The 19,488-nt window shown below is 45.2% G+C and overlaps 14 non-coding genes and 1 pseudogene across 14 annotated transcripts; all 15 read left to right on the forward strand.

Annotated features, from left to right (window-relative positions):
- Nucleotides 1-1,187: 1,187 nt before the first annotated feature.
- LOC141198825 (U2 spliceosomal RNA) lies at nucleotides 1,188-1,378 on the forward strand. Its single transcript, XR_012270595.1, has one exon. It is a non-coding gene; the product is annotated as a U2 spliceosomal RNA (small nuclear RNA).
- Nucleotides 1,379-2,493: 1,115 nt separating this feature from the next.
- LOC141198826 (U2 spliceosomal RNA) lies at nucleotides 2,494-2,684 on the forward strand. The gene has a single exon (XR_012270596.1). It is a non-coding gene; the product is annotated as a U2 spliceosomal RNA (small nuclear RNA).
- A 1,115-nt stretch (nucleotides 2,685-3,799) lies between these two features.
- LOC141198766 (U2 spliceosomal RNA) lies at nucleotides 3,800-3,990 on the forward strand. Its single transcript, XR_012270556.1, has one exon. It is a non-coding gene; the product is annotated as a U2 spliceosomal RNA (small nuclear RNA).
- A 1,115-nt stretch (nucleotides 3,991-5,105) lies between these two features.
- LOC141198827 (U2 spliceosomal RNA) lies at nucleotides 5,106-5,296 on the forward strand. The gene has a single exon (XR_012270597.1). It is a non-coding gene; the product is annotated as a U2 spliceosomal RNA (small nuclear RNA).
- A 1,115-nt stretch (nucleotides 5,297-6,411) lies between these two features.
- Nucleotides 6,412-6,602, forward strand: LOC141198767 (U2 spliceosomal RNA). The gene has a single exon (XR_012270557.1). It is a non-coding gene; the product is annotated as a U2 spliceosomal RNA (small nuclear RNA).
- A 1,115-nt stretch (nucleotides 6,603-7,717) lies between these two features.
- LOC141198770 (U2 spliceosomal RNA) lies at nucleotides 7,718-7,908 on the forward strand. The gene has a single exon (XR_012270560.1). It is a non-coding gene; the product is annotated as a U2 spliceosomal RNA (small nuclear RNA).
- Nucleotides 7,909-9,023: 1,115 nt separating this feature from the next.
- On the forward strand, nucleotides 9,024-9,214 carry LOC141198829 (U2 spliceosomal RNA). Its single transcript, XR_012270599.1, has one exon. It is a non-coding gene; the product is annotated as a U2 spliceosomal RNA (small nuclear RNA).
- Nucleotides 9,215-10,335: 1,121 nt separating this feature from the next.
- On the forward strand, nucleotides 10,336-10,526 carry LOC141198830 (U2 spliceosomal RNA). Its single transcript, XR_012270600.1, has one exon. It is a non-coding gene; the product is annotated as a U2 spliceosomal RNA (small nuclear RNA).
- Nucleotides 10,527-11,641: 1,115 nt separating this feature from the next.
- LOC141198768 (U2 spliceosomal RNA) lies at nucleotides 11,642-11,832 on the forward strand. The gene has a single exon (XR_012270558.1). It is a non-coding gene; the product is annotated as a U2 spliceosomal RNA (small nuclear RNA).
- A 1,115-nt stretch (nucleotides 11,833-12,947) lies between these two features.
- LOC141198831 (U2 spliceosomal RNA) lies at nucleotides 12,948-13,138 on the forward strand. Its single transcript, XR_012270601.1, has one exon. It is a non-coding gene; the product is annotated as a U2 spliceosomal RNA (small nuclear RNA).
- A 1,115-nt stretch (nucleotides 13,139-14,253) lies between these two features.
- Nucleotides 14,254-14,444, forward strand: LOC141198832 (U2 spliceosomal RNA). The gene has a single exon (XR_012270602.1). It is a non-coding gene; the product is annotated as a U2 spliceosomal RNA (small nuclear RNA).
- Nucleotides 14,445-15,565: 1,121 nt separating this feature from the next.
- On the forward strand, nucleotides 15,566-15,657 carry LOC141198820 (U2 spliceosomal RNA; annotated as a pseudogene).
- Nucleotides 15,658-16,446: 789 nt separating this feature from the next.
- LOC141198781 (U2 spliceosomal RNA) lies at nucleotides 16,447-16,630 on the forward strand. The gene has a single exon (XR_012270570.1). It is a non-coding gene; the product is annotated as a U2 spliceosomal RNA (small nuclear RNA).
- Nucleotides 16,631-17,745: 1,115 nt separating this feature from the next.
- Nucleotides 17,746-17,936, forward strand: LOC141198866 (U2 spliceosomal RNA). Its single transcript, XR_012270636.1, has one exon. It is a non-coding gene; the product is annotated as a U2 spliceosomal RNA (small nuclear RNA).
- A 1,116-nt stretch (nucleotides 17,937-19,052) lies between these two features.
- Nucleotides 19,053-19,243, forward strand: LOC141198833 (U2 spliceosomal RNA). Its single transcript, XR_012270603.1, has one exon. It is a non-coding gene; the product is annotated as a U2 spliceosomal RNA (small nuclear RNA).
- Nucleotides 19,244-19,488: the final 245 nt, after the last annotated feature.

Below are 19,488 nucleotides of genomic sequence, written 5' to 3' on the forward strand. Positions count from 1 at the left end.
TAAAGTGACAGTGGTCAGAATTGTAAAAATTGGCCCGGTCATTAACGTGCAAACCACCCGCGGGGCTTAAGGGGTTAATGCAGTTTCTAAAATCAGAAAGAATTTAATTCAATGTTTTTTGTTCATTTTGCTTGTTTGTCGGATTTTGGGATGGACTCTTTGGCTTTGCTTTTCTTCTCCTCATTGGATTTTTCATGTTCAAAGTTGCAGAAGCCAGATTACAAGCTCATTTTGGTTCAACTTCAGCAACTGTGCATTGCATTGCCATGTAATGTGATGCAATGCTATCTTTCTAGCTCTCCCTTTTTACTTCCTTTTGGATAAACAGACATATTAGGCAAGCATTTTGGAGCTTTCACCTAAATAACTACAGGTGGTGAGATAAGCTGCACAATATAATTGACCTTTCAGTATATTGTTGCACACACACCATCTATTTAGCAAATGCCCTTGTTATCAACAGCAGCCTTTTAAACTCACCTGAGCTAACAGGTATGTGCGCTGGTTACTCTGCTGCGCTTAAAATTTCTTTTTTGGTTTGCTACAATGCCTTTTCTGAAACGTTGTCTCCCTCTGCTGGAACACTGACTTCTTTCATTTAATGCCTGCAGACTATAAAAGAGAACCCAACCCAAAAAGTTTGGTTGATTAGTCTGTGGCATTCTGTTAAACTGTTGCTTATGGCGGTCTCTGTGAGCTTCTCAGCGACATTCAGCCAGCCAGGTATCCTGCCTGCAGTAGATGGAATGTGGCAATGGAACGCTGGCTGCGCGTGTCATAATAGGCTCTGAGCCTTTATATACCTGTGCACAGCAGCAGCCACCTTCAGTTTGCTGCTGGACAGCCAGCAGCAGCAGCAGCAGGAGAGGTATGTAATCAGGAGCCCTCCTGCTAAGGGTAGACAGCTGCTCGTTCCACCCCACCCCCCGCCTTAATTGGTTCTCCTCCCTTCCAACGGTGTTGAGGCGGGTGGGAACAGCAGGGGGTGAAGGTGCTGTGTTTAAAGAGGTGGAGTTATGCAGATCTAAAACGCGTGGATTGCAGCAGCAGCAAGCCGAAAAGTGCAGGCATGTAAGGGATCTAGAGGTTGACAACATGTCTTCTTAACGGGAGTCCAGGAGCTCATCTCCACAAATGGACTTTTCAGGATCCTTGGGTGGCTCGATAGTTTGAAACCAATTCTGGTTATCGCTTCTCGGCCTTTTGGCTAAGATCAAGTGTAGTATCTGTTCTTATCAGTTTAATATCTGATACGTCCCCTATCTGGGGACCATATATTAAATGGATTTTTAGAACAGGGAGATGGAAAAAGAGCTTGCTCTGTCCACTCCACGCATTGACCTGGTATTGCAGTATCTCCAGGACCGGTGCACCCCTTCTTTAATGCAGTTTCTAAAATCAGAAAGAATTGAATTCAATGTTTTTTGTTCATTTTGCTTGTTTGTCGGATTTTGGGATGGACTCTTTGGCTTTGCTTTTCTTCTCCTCATTGGATTTTTCATGTTCAAAGTTGCAGAAGCCAGATTACAAGCTCATTTTGGTTCAACTTCAGCAACTGTGCATTGCATTGCCATGTAATGTGATGCAATGCTATCTTTCTAGCTCTCCCTTTTTACTTCCTTTTGGATAAACAGACATATTAGGCAAGCATTTTGGAGCTTTCACCTAAATAACTACAGGTGGTGAGATAAGCTGCACAATATAATTGACCTTTCAGTATATTGTTGCACACACACCATCTATTTAGCAAATGCCCTTGTTATCAACAGCAGCCTTTTAAACTCACCTGAGCTAACAGGTATGTGCGCTGGTTACTCTGCTGCGCTTAAAATTTCTTTTTTGGTTTGCTACAATGCCTTTTCTGAAACGTTGTCTCCTTCTGCTGGAACACTGACTTCTTTCATTTAATGCCTGCAGACTATAAAAGAGAACCCAACCCAAAAAGTTTGGTTGATTAGTCTGTGGCATTCTGTTAAACTGTTGCTTATGGCGGTCTCTGTGAGCTTCTCAGCGACATTCAGCCAGCCAGGTATCCTGCCTGCAGTAGATGGAATGTGGCAATGGAACGCTGGCTGCGCGTGTCATAATAGGCTCTGAGCCTTTATATACCTGTGCACAGCAGCAGCCACCTTCAGTCTGCTGCTGGACAGCCAGCAGCAGCAGCAGCAGGAGAGGTATGTAATCAGGAGCCCTCCTGCTAAGGGTAGACAGCTGCTCGTTCCACCCCACCCCCCGCCTTAATTGGTTCTCCTCCCTTCCAACGGTGTTGAGGCGGGTGGGAACAGCAGGGGGTGAAGGTGCTGTGTTTAAAGAGGTGGAGTTATGCAGATCTAAAACGCGTGGATTGCAGCAGCAGCAAGCCGAAAAGTGCAGGCATGTAAGGGATCTAGAGGTTGACAACATGTCTTCTTAACGGGAGTCCAGGAGCTCATCTCCACAAATGGACTTTTCAGGATCCTTGGGTGGCTCCGTAGTTTGAAACCAATTCTGGTTATCGCTTCTCGGCCTTTTGGCTAAGATCAAGTGTAGTATCTGTTCTTATCAGTTTAATATCTGATACGTCCCCTATCTGGGGACCATATATTAAATGGATTTTTAGAACAGGGAGATGGAAAAAGAGCTTGCTCTGTCCACTCCACGCATTGACCTGGTATTGCAGTATCTCCAGGACCGGTGCACCCCTTCTTTAATGCAGTTTCTAAAATCAGAAAGAATTGAATTCAATGTTTTTTGTTCATTTTGCTTGTTTGTCGGATTTTGGGATGGACTCTTTGGCTTTGCTTTTCTTCTCCTCATTGGATTTTTCATGTTCAAAGTTGCAGTAGCCAGATTACAAGCTCATTTTGGTTCAACTTCAGCAACTGTGCATTGCATTGCCATGTAATGTGATGCAATGCTATCTTTCTAGCTCTCCCTTTTTACTTCCTTTTGGATAAACAGACATATTAGGCAAGCATTTTGGAGCTTTCACCTAAATAACTACAGGTGGTGAGATAAGCTGCACAATATAATTGACCTTTCAGTATATTGTTGCACACACACCATCTATTTAGCAAATGCCCTTGTTATCAACAGCAGCCTTTTAAACTCACCTGAGCTAACAGGTATGTGCGCTGGTTACTCTGCTGCGCTTAAAATTTCTTTTTTGGTTTGCTACAATGCCTTTTCTGAAACGTTGTCTCCTTCTGCTGGAACACTGACTTCTTTCATTTAATGCCTGCAGACTATAAAAGAGAACCCAACCCAAAAAGTTTGGTTGATTAGTCTGTGGCATTCTGTTAAACTGTTGCTTATGGCGGTCTCTGTGAGCTTCTCAGCGACATTCAGCCAGCCAGGTATCCTGCCTGCAGTAGATGGAATGTGGCAATGGAACGCTGGCTGCGCGTGTCATAATAGGCTCTGAGCCTTTATATACCTGTGCACAGCAGCAGCCACATTCAGTCTGCTGCTGGACAGCCAGCAGCAGCAGCAGCAGGAGAGGTATGTAATCAGGAGCCCTCCTGCTAAGGGTAGACAGCTGCTCGTTCCACCCCACCCCCCGCCTTAATTGGTTCTCCTCCCTTCCAACGGTGTTGAGGCGGGTGGGAACAGCAGGGGGTGAAGGTGCTGTGTTTAAAGAGGTGGAGTTATGCAGATCTAAAACGCGTGGATTGCAGCAGCAGCAAGCCGAAACGTGCAGGCATGCAAGGGATCTAGAGGTTGACAACATGTCTTCTTAACGGGAGTCCAGGAGCTCATCTTCACAAATGGACTTTTCAGGATCCTTGGGTGGCTCCGTAGTTTCAAACCAATTCTGGTTATCGCTTCTCGGCCTTTTGGCTAAGATCAAGTGTAGTATCTGTTCTTATCAGTTTAATATCTGATACGTCCCCTATCTGGGGACCATATATTAAATGGATTTCTAGAACAGGGAGATGGAAAAAGAGCTTGCTCTGTCCACTCCACGCATTGACCTGGTATTGCAGTATCTCCAGGACCGGTGCACCCCTTCTTTAATGCAGTTTCTAAAATCAGAAAGAATTTATTTCAATGTTTTTTGTTCATTTTGCTTGTTTGTCGGATTTTGGGATGGACTCTTTGGCTTTGCTTTTCTTCTCCTCATTGGATTTTTCATGTTCAAAGTTGCAGAAGCCAGATTACAAGCTCATTTTGGTTCAACTTCAGCAACTGTGCATTGCATTGCCATGTAATGTGATGCAATGCTATCTTTCTAGCTCTCCCTTTTTACTTCCTTTTGGATAAACAGACATATTAGGCAAGCATTTTGGAGCTTTCACCTAAATAACTACAGGTGGTGAGATAAGCTGCACAATATAATTGACCTTTCAGTATATTGTTGCACACACACCATCTATTTAGCAAATGCCCTTGTTATCAACAGCAGCCTTTTAAACTCACCTGAGCTAACAGGTATGTGCGCTGGTTACTCTGCTGCGCTTAAAATTTCTTTTTTGGTTTGCTACAATGCCTTTTCTGAAACGTTGTCTCCTTCTGCTGGAACACTGACTTCTTTCATTTAATGCCTGCAGACTATAAAAGAGAACCCAACCCAAAAAGTTTGGTTGATTAGTCTGTGGCATTCTGTTAAACTGTTGCTTATGGCGGTCTCTGTGAGCTTCTCAGCGACATTCAGCCAGCCAGGTATCCTGCCTGCAGTAGATGGAATGTGGCAATGGAACGCTGGCTGCGCGTGTCATAATAGGCTCTGAGCCTTTATATACCTGTGCACAGCAGCAGCCACCTTCAGTCTGCTGCTGGACAGCCAGCAGCAGCAGCAGCAGGAGAGGTATGTAATCAGGAGCCCTCCTGCTAAGGGTAGACAGCTGCTCGTTCCACCCCACCCCCCGCCTTAATTGGTTCTCCTCCCTTCCAACGGTGTTGAGGCGGGTGGGAACAGCAGGGGGTGAAGGTGCTGTGTTTAAAGAGGTGGAGTTATGCAGATCTAAAACGCGTGGATTGCAGCAGCAGCAAGCCGAAAAGTGCAGGCATGTAAGGGATCTAGAGGTTGACAACATGTCTTCTTAACGGGAGTCCAGGAGCTCATCTCCACAAATGGACTTTTCAGGATCCTTGGGTGGCTCCGTAGTTTGAAACCAATTCTGGTTATCGCTTCTCGGCCTTTTGGCTAAGATCAAGTGTAGTATCTGTTCTTATCAGTTTAATATCTGATACGTCCCCTATCTGGGGACCATATATTAAATGGATTTTTAGAACAGGGAGATGGAAAAAGAGCTTGCTCTGTCCACTCCACGCATTGACCTGGTATTGCAGTATCTCCAGGACCGGTGCACCCCTTCTTTAATGCAGTTTCTAAAATCAGAAAGAATTGAATTCAATGTTTTTTGTTCATTTTGCTTGTTTGTCGGATTTTGGGATGGACTCTTTGGCTTTGCTTTTCTTCTCCTCATTGGATTTTTCATGGTCAAAGTTGCAGAAGCCAGATTACAAGCTCATTTTGGTTCAACTTCAGCAACTGTGCATTGCATTGCCATGTAATGTGATGCAATGCTATCTTTCTAGCTCTCCCTTTTTACTTCCTTTTGGATAAACAGACATATTAGGCAAGCATTTTGGAGCTTTCACCTAAATAACTACAGGTGGTGAGATAAGCTGCACAATATAATTGACCTTTCAGTATATTGTTGCACACACACCATCTATTTAGCAAATGCCCTTGTTATCAACAGCAGCCTTTTAAACTCACCTGAGCTAACAGGTATGTGCGCTGGTTACTCTGCTGCGCTTAAAATTTCTTTTTTGGTTTGCTACAATGCCTTTTCTGAAACGTTGTCTCCTTCTGCTGGAACACTGACTTCTTTCATTTAATGCCTGCAGACTATAAAAGAGAACCCAACCCAAAAAGTTTGGTTGATTAGTCTGTGGCATTCTGTTAAACTGTTGCTTATGGCGGTCTCTGTGAGCTTCTCAGCGACATTCAGCCAGCCAGGTATCCTGCCTGCAGTAGATGGAATGTGGCAATGGAACGCTGGCTGCGCGTGTCATAATAGGCTCTGAGCCTTTATATACCTGTGCACAGCAGCAGCCACATTCAGTCTGCTGCTGGACAGCCAGCAGCAGCAGCAGCAGGAGAGGTATGTAATCAGGAGCCCTCCTGCTAAGGGTAGACAGCTGCTCGTTCCACCCCACCCCCCGCCTTAATTGGTTCTCCTCCCTTCCAACGGTGTTGAGGCGGGTGGGAACAGCAGGGGGTGAAGGTGCTGTGTTTAAAGAGGTGGAGTTATGCAGATCTAAAACGCGTGGATTGCAGCAGCAGCAAGCCGAAACGTGCAGGCATGCAAGGGATCTAGAGGTTGACAACATGTCTTCTTAACGGGAGTCCAGGAGCTCATCTTCACAAATGGACTTTTCAGGATCCTTGGGTGGCTCCGTAGTTTCAAACCAATTCTGGTTATCGCTTCTCGGCCTTTTGGCTAAGATCAAGTGTAGTATCTGTTCTTATCAGTTTAATATCTGATACGTCCCCTATCTGGGGACCATATATTAAATGGATTTCTAGAACAGGGAGATGGAAAAAGAGCTTGCTCTGTCCACTCCACGCATTGACCTGGTATTGCAGTATCTCCAGGACCGGTGCACCCCTTCTTTAATGCAGTTTCTAAAATCAGAAAGAATTTATTTCAATGTTTTTTGTTCATTTTGCTTGTTTGTCGGATTTTGGGATGGACTCTTTGGCTTTGCTTTTCTTCTCCTCATTGGATTTTTCATGTTCAAAGTTGCAGAAGCCAGATTACAAGCTCATTTTGGTTCAACTTCAGCAACTGTGCATTGCATTGCCATGTAATGTGATGCAATGCTATCTTTCTAGCTCTCCCTTTTTACTTCCTTTTGGATAAACAGACATATTAGGCAAGCATTTTGGAGCTTTCACCTAAATAACTACAGGTGGTGAGATAAGCTGCACAATATAATTGACCTTTCAGTATATTGTTGCACACACACCATCTATTTAGCAAATGCCCTTGTTATCAACAGCAGCCTTTTAAACTCACCTGAGCTAACAGGTATGTGCGCTGGTTACTCTGCTGCGCTTAAAATTTCTTTTTTGGTTTGCTACAATGCCTTTTCTGAAACGTTGTCTCCTTCTGCTGGAACACTGACTTCTTTCATTTAATGCCTGCAGACTATAAAAGAGAACCCAACCCAAAAAGTTTGGTTGATTAGTCTGTGGCATTCTGTTAAACTGTTGCTTATGGCGGTCTCTGTGAGCTTCTCAGCGACATTCAGCCAGCCAGGTATCCTGCCTGCAGTAGATGGAATGTGGCAATGGAACGCTGGCTGCGCGTGTCATAATAGGCTCTGAGCCTTTATATACCTGTGCACAGCAGCAGCCACCTTCAGTCTGCTGCTGGACAGCCAGCAGCAGCAGCAGCAGGAGAGGTATGTAATCAGGAGCCCTCCTGCTAAGGGTAGACAGCTGCTCGTTCCACCCCACCCCCCGCCTTAATTGGTTCTCCTCCCTTCCAACGGTGTTGAGGCGGGTGGGAACAGCAGGGGGTGAAGGTGCTGTGTTTAAAGAGGTGGAGTTATGCAGATCTAAAACGCGTGGATTGCAGCAGCAGCAAGCCGAAAAGTGCAGGCATGTAAGGGATCTAGAGGTTGACAACATGTCTTCTTAACGGGAGTCCAGGAGCTCATCTCCACAAATGGACTTTTCAGGATCCTTGGGTGGCTCCGTAGTTTGAAACCAATTCTGGTTATCGCTTCTCGGCTTTTTGGCTAAGATCAAGTGTAGTATCTGTTCTTATCAGTTTAATATCTGATACGTCCCCTATCTGGGGACCATATATTAAATGGATTTTTAGAACAGGGAGATGGAAAAAGAGCTTGCTCTGTCCACTCCACGCATTGACCTGGTATTGCAGTATCTCCAGGACCGGTGCACCCCTTCTTTAATGCAGTTTCTAAAATCAGAAAGAATTGAATTCAATGTTTTTTGTTCATTTTGCTTGTTTGTCGGATTTTGGGATGGACTCTTTGGCTTTGCTTTTCTTCTCCTCATTGGATTTTTCATGGTCAAAGTTGCAGAAGCCAGATTACAAGCTCATTTTGGTTCAACTTCAGCAACTGTGCATTGCATTGCCATGTAATGTGATGCAATGCTATCTTTCTAGCTCTCCCTTTTTACTTCCTTTTGGATAAACAGACATATTAGGCAAGCATTTTGGAGCTTTCACCTAAATAACTACAGGTGGTGAGATAAGCTGCACAATATAATTGACCTTTCAGTATATTGTTGCACACACACCATCTATTTAGCAAATGCCCTTGTTATCAACAGCAGCCTTTTAAACTCACCTGAGCTAACAGGTATGTGCGCTGGTTACTCTGCTGCGCTTAAAATTTCTTTTTTGGTTTGCTACAATGCCTTTTCTGAAACGTTGTCTCCTTCTGCTGGAACACTGACTTCTTTCATTTAATGCCTGCAGACTATAAAAGAGAACCCAACCCAAAAAGTTTGGTTGATTAGTCTGTGGCATTCTGTTAAACTGTTGCTTATGGCGGTCTCTGTGAGCTTCTCAGCGACATTCAGCCAGCCAGGTATCCTGCCTGCAGTAGATGGAATGTGGCAATGGAACGCTGGCTGCGCGTGTCATAATAGGCTCTGAGCCTTTATATACCTGTGCACAGCAGCAGCCACCTTCAGTCTGCTGCTGGACAGCCAGCAGCAGCAGCAGCAGGAGAGGTATGTAATCAGGAGCCCTCCTGCTAAGGGTAGACAGCTGCTCGTTCCACCCCACCCCCCGCCTTAATTGGTTCTCCTCCCTTCCAACGGTGTTGAGGCGGGTGGGAACAGCAGGGGGTGAAGGTGCTGTGTTTAAAGAGGTGGAGTTATGCAGATCTAAAACGCGTGGATTGCAGCAGCAGCAAGCCGAAAAGTGCAGGCATGTAAGGGATCTAGAGGTTGACAACATGTCTTCTTAACGGGAGTCCAGGAGCTCATCTCCACAAATGGACTTTTCAGGATCCTTGGGTGGCTCCGTAGTTTCAAACCAATTCTGGTTATCGCTTCTCGGCCTTTTGGCTAAGATCAAGTGTAGTATCTGTTCTTATCAGTTTAATATCTGATACGTCCCCTATCTGGGGACCATATATTAAATGGATTTTTAGAACAGGGAGATGGAAAAAGAGCTTGCTCTGTCCACTCCACGCATTGACCTGGTATTGCAGTATCTCCAGGACCGGTGCACCCCTTCTTTAATGCAGTTTCTAAAATCAGAAAGAATTGAATTCAATGTTTTTTGTTCATTTTGCTTGTTTGTCGGATTTTGGGATGGACTCTTTGGCTTTGCTTTTCTTCTCCTCATTGGATTTTTCATGTTCAAAGTTGCAGAAGCCAGATTACAAGCTCATTTTGGTTCAACTTCAGCAACTGTGCATTGCATTGCCATGTAATGTGATGCAATGCTATCTTTCTAGCTCTCCCTTTTTACTTCCTTTTGGATAAACAGACATATTAGGCAAGCATTTTGGAGCTTTCACCTAAATAACTACAGGTGGTGAGATAAGCTGCACAATATAATTGACCTTTCAGTATATTGTTGCACACACACCATCTATTTAGCAAATGCCCTTGTTATCAACAGCAGCCTTTTAAACTCACCTGAGCTAACAGGTATGTGCGCTGGTTACTCTGCTGCGCTTAAAATTTATTTTTTGGTTTGCTACAATGCCTTTTCTGAAACGTTGTCTCCTTCTGCTGGAACACTGACTTCTTTCATTTAATGCCTGCAGACTATAAAAGAGAACCCATCCCAAAAAGTTTGGTTGATTAGTCTGTGGCATTCTGTTAAACTGTTGCTTATGGCGGTCTCTGTGAGCTTCTCAGCGACATTCAGCCAGCCAGGTATCCTGCCTGCAGTAGATGGAATGTGGCAATGGAACGCTGGCTGCGCGTGTCATAATAGGCTCTGAGCCTTTATATACCTGTGCACAGCAGCAGCCACCTTCAGTCTGCTGCTGGACAGCCAGCAGCAGCAGCAGCAGCAGCAGGAGAGGTATGTAATCAGGAGCCCTCCTGCTAAGGGTAAACAGCTGCTCGTTCCACCCCACCCCCCGCCTTAATTGGTTCTCCTCCCTTCCAACGGTGTTGAGGCGGGTGGGAACAGCAGGGGGTGAAGGTGCTGTGTTTAAAGAGGTGGAGTTATGCAGATCTAAAACGCGTGGATTGCAGCAGCAGCAAGCCGAAAAGTGCAGGCATGTAAGGGATCTAGAGGTTGACAACATGTCTTCTTAACGGGAGTCCAGGAGCTCATCTCCACAAATGGACTTTTCAGGATCCTTGGGTGGCTCCGTAGTTTGAAACCAATTCTGGTTATCGCTTCTCGGCCTTTTGGCTAAGATCAAGTGTAGTATCTGTTCTTATCAGTTTAATATCTGATACGTCCCCTATCTGGGGACCATATATTAAATGGATTTTTAGAACAGGGAGATGGAAAAAGAGCTTGCTCTGTCCACTCCACGCATTGACCTGGTATTGCAGTATCTCCAGGACCGGTGCACCCCTTCTTTAATGCAGTTTCTAAAATCAGAAAGAATTGAATTCAATGTTTTTTGTTCATTTTGCTTGTTTGTCGGATTTTGGGATGGACTCTTTGGCTTTGCTTTTCTTCTCCTCATTGGATTTTTCATGTTCAAAGTTGCAGTAGCCAGATTACAAGCTCATTTTGGTTCAACTTCAGCAACTGTGCATTGCATTGCCATGTAATGTGATGCAATGCTATCTTTCTAGCTCTCCCTTTTTACTTCCTTTTGGATAAACAGACATATTAGGCAAGCATTTTGGAGCTTTCACCTAAATAACTACAGGTGGTGAGATAAGCTGCACAATATAATTGACCTTTCAGTATATTGTTGCACACACACCATCTATTTAGCAAATGCCCTTGCTATCAACAGCAGCCTTTTAAACTCACCTGAGCTAACAGGTATGTGCGCTGGTTACTCTGCTGCGCTTAAAATTTCTTTTTTGGTTTGCTACAATGCCTTTTCTGAAACGTTGTCTCCTTCTGCTGGAACACTGACTTCTTTCATTTAATGCCTGCAGACTATAAAAGAGAACCCAACCCAAAAAGTTTGGTTGATTAGTCTGTGGCATTCTGTTAAACTGTTGCTTATGGCGGTCTCTGTGAGCTTCTCAGCGACATTCAGCCAGCCAGGTATCCTGCCTGCAGTAGATGGAATGTGGCAATGGAACGCTGGCTGCGCGTGTCATAATAGGCTCTGAGCCTTTATATACCTGTGCACAGCAGCAGCCACATTCAGTCTGCTGCTGGACAGCCAGCAGCAGCAGCAGCAGGAGAGGTATGTAATCAGGAGCCCTCCTGCTAAGGGTAGACAGCTGCTCGTTCCACCCCACCCCCCGCCTTAATTGGTTCTCCTCCCTTCCAACGGTGTTGAGGCGGGTGGGAACAGCAGGGGGTGAAGGTGCTGTGTTTAAAGAGGTGGAGTTATGCAGATCTAAAACGCGTGGATTGCAGCAGCAGCAAGCCGAAAAGTGCAGGCACGCAAGGGATCTAGAGGTTGACAACATGTCTTCTTAACGGGAGTCCAGGAGCTCATCTCCACAAATGGACTTTTCAGGATCCTTGGGTGGCTCCGTAGTTTCAAACCAATTCTGGTTATCGCTTCTCGGCCTTTTGGCTAAGATCAAGTGTAGTATCTGTTCTTATCAGTTTAATATCTGATACGTCCCCTATCTGGGGACCATATATTAAATGGATTTCTAGAACAGGGAGATGGAAAAAGAGCTTGCTCTGTCCACTCCACGCATTGACCTGGTATTGCAGTATCTCCAGGACCGGTGCACCCCTTCTTTAATGCAGTTTCTAAAATCAGAAAGAATTTATTTCAATGTTTTTTGTTCATTTTGCTTGTTTGTCGGATTTTGGGATGGACTCTTTGGCTTTGCTTTTCTTCTCCTCATTGGATTTTTCATGTTCAAAGTTGCAGAAGCCAGATTACAAGCTCATTTTGGTTCAACTTCAGCAACTGTGCATTGCATTGCCATGTAATGTGATGCAATGCTATCTTTCTAGCTCTCCCTTTTTACTTCCTTTTGGATAAACAGACATATTAGGCAAGCATTTTGGAGCTTTCACCTAAATAACTACAGGTGGTGAGATAAGCTGCACAATATAATTGACCTTTCAGTATATTGTTGCACACACACCATCTATTTAGCAAATGCCCTTGTTATCAACAGCAGCCTTTTAAACTCACCTGAGCTAACAGGTATGTGCGCTGGTTACTCTGCTGCGCTTAAAATTTCTTTTTTGGTTTGCTACAATGCCTTTTCTGAAACGTTGTCTCCTTCTGCTGGAACACTGACTTCTTTCATTTAATGCCTGCAGACTATAAAAGAGAACCCAACCCAAAAAGTTTGGTTGATTAGTCTGTGGCATTCTGTTAAACTGTTGCTTATGGCGGTCTCTGTGAGCTTCTCAGCGACATTCAGCCAGCCAGGTATCCTGCCTGCAGTAGATGGAATGTGGCAATGGAACGCTGGCTGCGCGTGTCATAATAGGCTCTGAGCCTTTATATACCTGTGCACAGCAGCAGCCACCTTCAGTCTGCTGCTGGACAGCCAGCAGCAGCAGCAGCAGGAGAGGTATGTAATCAGGAGCCCTCCTGCTAAGGGTAGACAGCTGCTCGTTCCACCCCACCCCCCGCCTTAATTGGTTCTCCTCCCTTCCAACGGTGTTGAGGCGGGTGGGAACAGCAGGGGGTGAAGGTGCTGTGTTTAAAGAGGTGGAGTTATGCAGATCTAAAACGCGTGGATTGCAGCAGCAGCAAGCCGAAAAGTGCAGGCATGTAAGGGATCTAGAGGTTGACAACATGTCTTCTTAACGGGAGTCCAGGAGCTCATCTCCACAAATGGACTTTTCAGGATCCTTGGGTGGCTCCGTAGTTTGAAACCAATTCTGGTTATCGCTTCTCGGCCTTTTGGCTAAGATCAAGTGTAGTATCTGTTCTTATCAGTTTAATATCTGATACGTCCCCTATCTGGGGACCATATATTAAATGGATTTTTAGAACAGGGAGATGGAAAAAGAGCTTGCTCTGTCCACTCCACGCATTGACCTGGTATTGCAGTATCTCCAGGACCGGTGCACCCCTTCTTTAATGCAGTTTCTAAAATCAGAAAGAATTGAATTCAATGTTTTTTGTTCATTTTGCTTGTTTGTCGGATTTTGGGATGGACTCTTTGGCTTTGCTTTTCTTCTCCTCATTGGATTTTTCATGGTCAAAGTTGCAGAAGCCAGATTACAAGCTCATTTTGGTTCAACTTCAGCAACTGTGCATTGCATTGCCATGTAATGTGATGCAATGCTATCTTTCTAGCTCTCCCTTTTTACTTCCTTTTGGATAAACAGACATATTAGGCAAGCATTTTGGAGCTTTCACCTAAATAACTACAGGTGGTGAGATAAGCTGCACAATATAATTGACCTTTCAGTATATTGTTGCACACACACCATCTATTTAGCAAATGCCCTTGTTATCAACAGCAGCCTTTTAAACTCACCTGAGCTAACAGGTATGTGCGCTGGTTACTCTGCTGCGCTTAAAATTTCTTTTTTGGTTTGCTACAATGCCTTTTCTGAAACGTTGTCTCCTTCTGCTGGAACACTGACTTCTTTCATTTAATGCCTGCAGACTATAAAAGAGAACCCAACCCAAAAAGTTTGGTTGATTAGTCTGTGGCATTCTGTTAAACTGTTGCTTATGGCGGTCTCTGTGAGCTTCTCAGCGACATTCAGCCAGCCAGGTATCCTGCCTGCAGTAGATGGAATGTGGCAATGGAACGCTGGCTGCGCGTGTCATAATAGGCTCTGAGCCTTTATATACCTGTGCACAGCAGCAGCCACCTTCAGTCTGCTGCTGGACAGCCAGCAGCAGCAGCAGCAGGAGAGGTATGTAATCAGGAGCCCTCCTGCTAAGGGTAGACAGCTGCTCGTTCCACCCCACCCCCCGCCTTAATTGGTTCTCCTCCCTTCCAACGGTGTTGAGGCGGGTGGGAACAGCAGGGGGTGAAGGTGCTGTGTTTAAAGAGGTGGAGTTATGCAGATCTAAAACGCGTGGATTGCAGCAGCAGCAAGCCGAAAAGTGCAGGCATGTAAGGGATCTAGAGGTTGACAACATGTCTTCTTAACGGGAGTCCAGGAGCTCATCTCCACAAATGGACTTTTCAGGATCCTTGGGTGGCTCCGTAGTTTCAAACCAATTCTGGTTATCGCTTCTCGGCCTTTTGGCTAAGATCAAGTGTAGTATCTGTTCTTATCAGTTTAATATCTGATACGTCCCCTATCTGGGGACCATATATTAAATGGATTTTTAGAACAGGGAGATGGAAAAAGAGCTTGCTCTGTCCACTCCACGCATTGACCTGGTATTGCAGTATCTCCAGGACCGGTGCACCCCTTCTTTAATGCAGTTTCTAAAATCAGAAAGAATTGAATTCAATGTTTTTTGTTCATTTTGCTTGTTTGTCGGATTTTGGGATGGACTCTTTGGCTTTGCTTTTCTTCTCCTCATTGGATTTTTCATGTTCAAAGTTGCAGAAGCCAGATTACAAGCTCATTTTGGTTCAACTTCAGCAACTGTGCATTGCATTGCCATGTAATGTGATGCAATGCTATCTTTCTAGCTCTCCCTTTTTACTTCCTTTTGGATAAACAGACATATTAGGCAAGCATTTTGGAGCTTTCACCTAAATAACTACAGGTGGTGAGATAAGCTGCACAATATAATTGACCTTTCAGTATATTGTTGCACACACACCATCTATTTAGCAAATGCCCTTGTTATCAACAGCAGCCTTTTAAACTCACCTGAGCTAACAGGTATGTGCGCTGGTTACTCTGCTGCGCTTAAAATTTATTTTTTGGTTTGCTACAATGCCTTTTCTGAAACGTTGTCTCCTTCTGCTGGAACACTGACTTCTTTCATTTAATGCCTGCAGACTATAAAAGAGAACCCATCCCAAAAAGTTTGGTTGATTAGTCTGTGGCATTCTGTTAAACTGTTGCTTATGGCGGTCTCTGTGAGCTTCTCAGCGACATTCAGCCAGCCAGGTATCCTGCCTGCAGTAGATGGAATGTGGCAATGGAACGCTGGCTGCGCGTGTCATAATAGGCTCTGAGCCTTTATATACCTGTGCACAGCAGCAGCCACCTTCAGTCTGCTGCTGGACAGCCAGCAGCAGCAGCAGCAGCAGCAGGAGAGGTATGTAATCAGGAGCCCTCCTGCTAAGGGTAAACAGCTGCTCGTTCCACCCCACCCCCCGCCTTAATTGGTTCTCCTCCCTTCCAACGGTGTTGAGGCGGGTGGGAACAGCAGGGGGTGAAGGTGCTGTGTTTAAAGAGGTGGAGTTATGCAGATCTAAAACGCGTGGATTGCAGCAGCAGCAAGCCGAAAAGTGCAGGCATGTAAGGGATCTAGAGGTTGACAACATGTCTTCTTAACGGGAGTCCAGGAGCTCATCTCCACAAATGGACTTTTCAGGATCCTTGGGTGGCTCCGTAGTTTGAAACCAATTCTGGTTATCGCTTCTCGGCCTTTTGGCTAAGATCAAGTGTAGTATCTTTCGAAAAGGCGGTTTTGGATGTTGGCCGCCCTAGTAGATTGATACATTATGCACACTGGGGTTTAGGCGCTTGTTAGTACGCCAGGTGGCTAATATCGTCATCTGGTGGAAAGCATGGCCCCCCAGGATCGACGCCATTGGGCCGGGGAAGATCGAAAGCCCGAAGTGTGAAGTGCCCCAGGAGTGGTGACCCTGGGGTGCCTTAACTCACTGGGATTGGGAACCCCACTTGAGTTTATGGCACATTTGCACAAGCACTTCAAATTTTCTTTCTTCGCACACACCCTTATTCCGGGCCTTCTGGCCTTAGGATGGGGAATTTTTCAATTCCCGGTCGAAGGTCCGGGCAGTATTATACTGTGAAACCTTCACTATTTATTTAATTTCTTTGTCACTGTGTGTCCACTTATTCACGTGTGTCACGTCCTACTAGGATTTTGTCGGGATGCGGTTCCCTTACGGGTTCCTCTCTTGGCAGGTCTAGGGGGGGAGTGTGTGGCCATCAGGTTCCGCTCCCCCCTGAACCCCCCTGGCTCTCCTCTTTCGGGAGGAGAGCGTTGTTGGCTCCCCTCTTCTGGGAGGGGAGCACAGTCTTTGGCTCCCAGTGCCTTGCTCGGGTGAGAACTCGGGCAGGTGCTGGGGGTAAGATTGGGTCGCCTCTGGCTTCGGCTGGAGGTGGCTTTTTGTCCCTGTTCCTCGCTGTGGCCTTTTGGCTCGGAGGGACGGGGAATGGTTTGGGGGACCCTTCTCCTTTTGGAGAGGGTTTCAAGAAGACCAGCATCCTAGTGCACTTTTTTTGTGGCACTTGTCACTTTTTTAAGCGCACTCGGGTTTTGTACACGAATTCGGGCTTTCGATAAAAAAAAAAAATCTGTTCTTATCAGTTTAATATCTGATACGTCCCCTATCTGGGGACCATATATTAAATGGATTTTTAGAACAGGGAGATGGAAAAAGAGCTTGCTCTGTCCACTCCACGCATTGACCTGGTATTGCAGTATCTCCAGGACCGGTGCACCCGTTCTTTAATGCAGTTTCTAAAATCAGAAAGAATTGAATTCAATGTTTTTTGTTCATTTTGCTTGTTTGTCGGATTTTGGGATGGACTCTTTGGCTTTGCTTTTCTTCTCCTCATTGGATTTTTCATGTTCAAAGTTGCAGAAGCCAGATTACAAGCTCATTTTGGTTCAACTTCATCAACTGTGCATTGCATTGCCATGTAATGTGATGCAATGCTATCTTTCTAGCTCTCCCTTTTTACTTCCTTTTGGATAAACAGACATATTAGGCAAGCATTTTGGAGCTTTCACCTAAATAACTACAGGTGGTGAGATAAGCTGCACAATATAATTGACCTTTCAGTATATTGTTGCACACACACCATCTATTTAGCAAATGCCCTTGTTATCAACAGCAGCCTTTTAAACTCACCTGAGCTAACAGGTATGTGTGCTGGTTACTCTGCTGCGCTTAAAATTTCTTTTTTGGCTTGCTACAATGCCTTTTCTGAAACGTTGTCTCCTTCTGCTGGAACACTGACTTCTTTCATTTAATGCCTGTAGACTATAAAAGAGAACCCAACCCAAAAAGTTTGGTTGATTAGTCTGTGGCATTCTGTTAAACTGTTGCTTATGGCGGTCTCTGTGAGCTTCTCAGCGACATTCAGCAAGCCAGGTATCCTGCCTGCAGTAGATGGAATGTGGCAATGGAACGCTGGCTGCGCGTGTCATAATAGGCTCTGAGCCTTTATATACCTGTGCACAGCAGCAGCCACCTTCAGTCTGCTGCTGGACAGCCAGCAGCAGCAGCAGCAGGAGAGGTATGTAATCAGGAGCCCTCCTGCTAAGGGTAGACAGCTGCTCGTTCCACCCCACCCCCCGCCTTAATTGGTTCTCCTCCCTTCCAACGGTGTTGAGGCGGGTGGGAACAGCAGGGGGTGAAGGTGCTGTGTTTAAAGAGGTGGAGTTATGCAGATCTAAAACGCGTGGATTGCAGCAGCAGCAAGCCGAAAAGTGCAGGCATGTAAGGGATCTAGAGGTTGACAACATGTCTTCTTAACGGGAGTCCAGGAGCTCATCTCCACAAATGGACTTTTCAGGATCCTTGGGTGGCTCCGTAGTTTGAAACCAATTCTGGTTATCGCTTCTCGGCCTTTTGGCTAAGATCAAGTGTAGTATCTGTTCTTATCAGTTTAATATCTGATACGTCCCCTATCTGGGGACCATATATTAAATGGATTTTTAGAACAGGGAGATGGAAAAAGAGCTTGCTCTGTCCACTCCACGCATTGACCTGGTATTGCAGTATCCCCAGGACCGGTGCACCCCTTCTTTAATGCAGTTTCTAAAATCAGAAAGAATTGAATTCAATGTTTTTTGTTCATTTTGCTTGTTTGTCGGATTTTGGGATGGACTCTTTGGCTTTGCTTTTCTTCTCCTCATTGGATTTTTCATGTTCAAAGTTGCAGAAGCCAGATTACAAGCTCATTTTGGTTCAATTTCAGCAACTGTGCATTGCATTGCCATGTAATGTGATGCAATGCTATCTTTCTAGCTCTCCCTTTTTACTTCCTTTTGGATAAACAGACATATAAGGCAAGCATTTTGGAGCTTTCACCTAAATAACTACAGGTGGTGAGATAAGCTGCACAATATAATTGACCTTTCAGTATATTGTTGCACACACACCATCTATTTAGCAAATGCCCTTGTTATCAACAGCAGCCTTTTAAACTCACCTGAGCTAACAGGTATGTGCGCTGGTTACTCTGCTGCGCTTAAAATTTCTTTTTTGGTTTGCTACAATGCCTTTTCTGAAACGTTGTCTCCTTCTGCTGGAACACTGACTTCTTTCATTTAATGCCTGCAGACTATAAAAGAGAACCCAACCCAAAAAGGTTTGGTTGATTAGTCTGTGGCATTCTGTTAAACTGTTGCTTATGGCGGTCTCTGTGAGCTTCTCAGCGACATTCAGCCAGCCAGGTATCCTGCCTGCAGTAGATGGAATGTGGCAATGGAACGCTGGCTGCGCGTGTCATAATAGGCTCTGAGCCTTTATATACCTGTGCACAGTAGCAGCCACCTTCAGTCTGCTGCTGGACAGCCAGCAGCAGCAGCAGCAGGAGAGGTATGTAATCAGGAGCCCTCCTGCTAAGGGTAGACAGCTGCTCGTTCCACCCCACCCCCCGCCTTAATTGGTTCTCCTCCCTTCCAACGGTGTTGAGGCGGGTGGGAACAGCAGGGGGTGAAGGTGCTGTGTTTAAAGAGGTGGAGTTATGCAGATCTAAAACGCGTGGATTGCAGCAGCAGCAAGCCGAAAAGTGCAGGCATGTAAGGGATCTAGAGGTTGACAACATGTCTTCTTAACGGGAGTCCAGGAGCTCATCTCCACAAATGGACTTTTTAGGATCCTTGGGTGGCTCCGTAGTTTGAAACCAATTCTGGTTATCGCTTCTCGGCCTTTTGGCTAAGATCAAGTGTAGTATCTGTTCTTATCAGTTTAATATCTGATACGTCCCCTATCTGGGGACCATATATTAAATGGATTTTTAGAACAGGGAGATGGAAAAAGAGCTTGCTCTGTCCACTCCACGCATTGACCTGGTATTGCAGTATCTCCAGGACCGGTGCACCCCTTCTTTAATGCAGTTTCTAAAATCAGAAAGAATTGAATTCAATGTTTTTTGTTCATTTTGCTTGTTTGTCGGATTTTGGGATGGACTCTTTGGCTCTGCTTTTCTTCTCCTCATTGGATTTTTCATGTTCAAAGTTGCAGAAGCCAGATTACAAGCTCATTTTGGTTCAACTTCAGCAACTGTGCATTGCATTGCCATGTAATGTGATGCAATGCTATCTTTCTAGCTCTCCCTTTTTACTTCCTTT

The sequence above is a fragment of the Phyllobates terribilis genome, unplaced genomic scaffold (assembly GCF_046119375.1).
Source record: "Phyllobates terribilis strain yellow unplaced genomic scaffold, ASM4611937v1 Scaffold_106__1_contigs__length_5700502, whole genome shotgun sequence".
NCBI lineage: Eukaryota > Metazoa > Chordata > Amphibia > Anura > Dendrobatidae > Phyllobates > Phyllobates terribilis.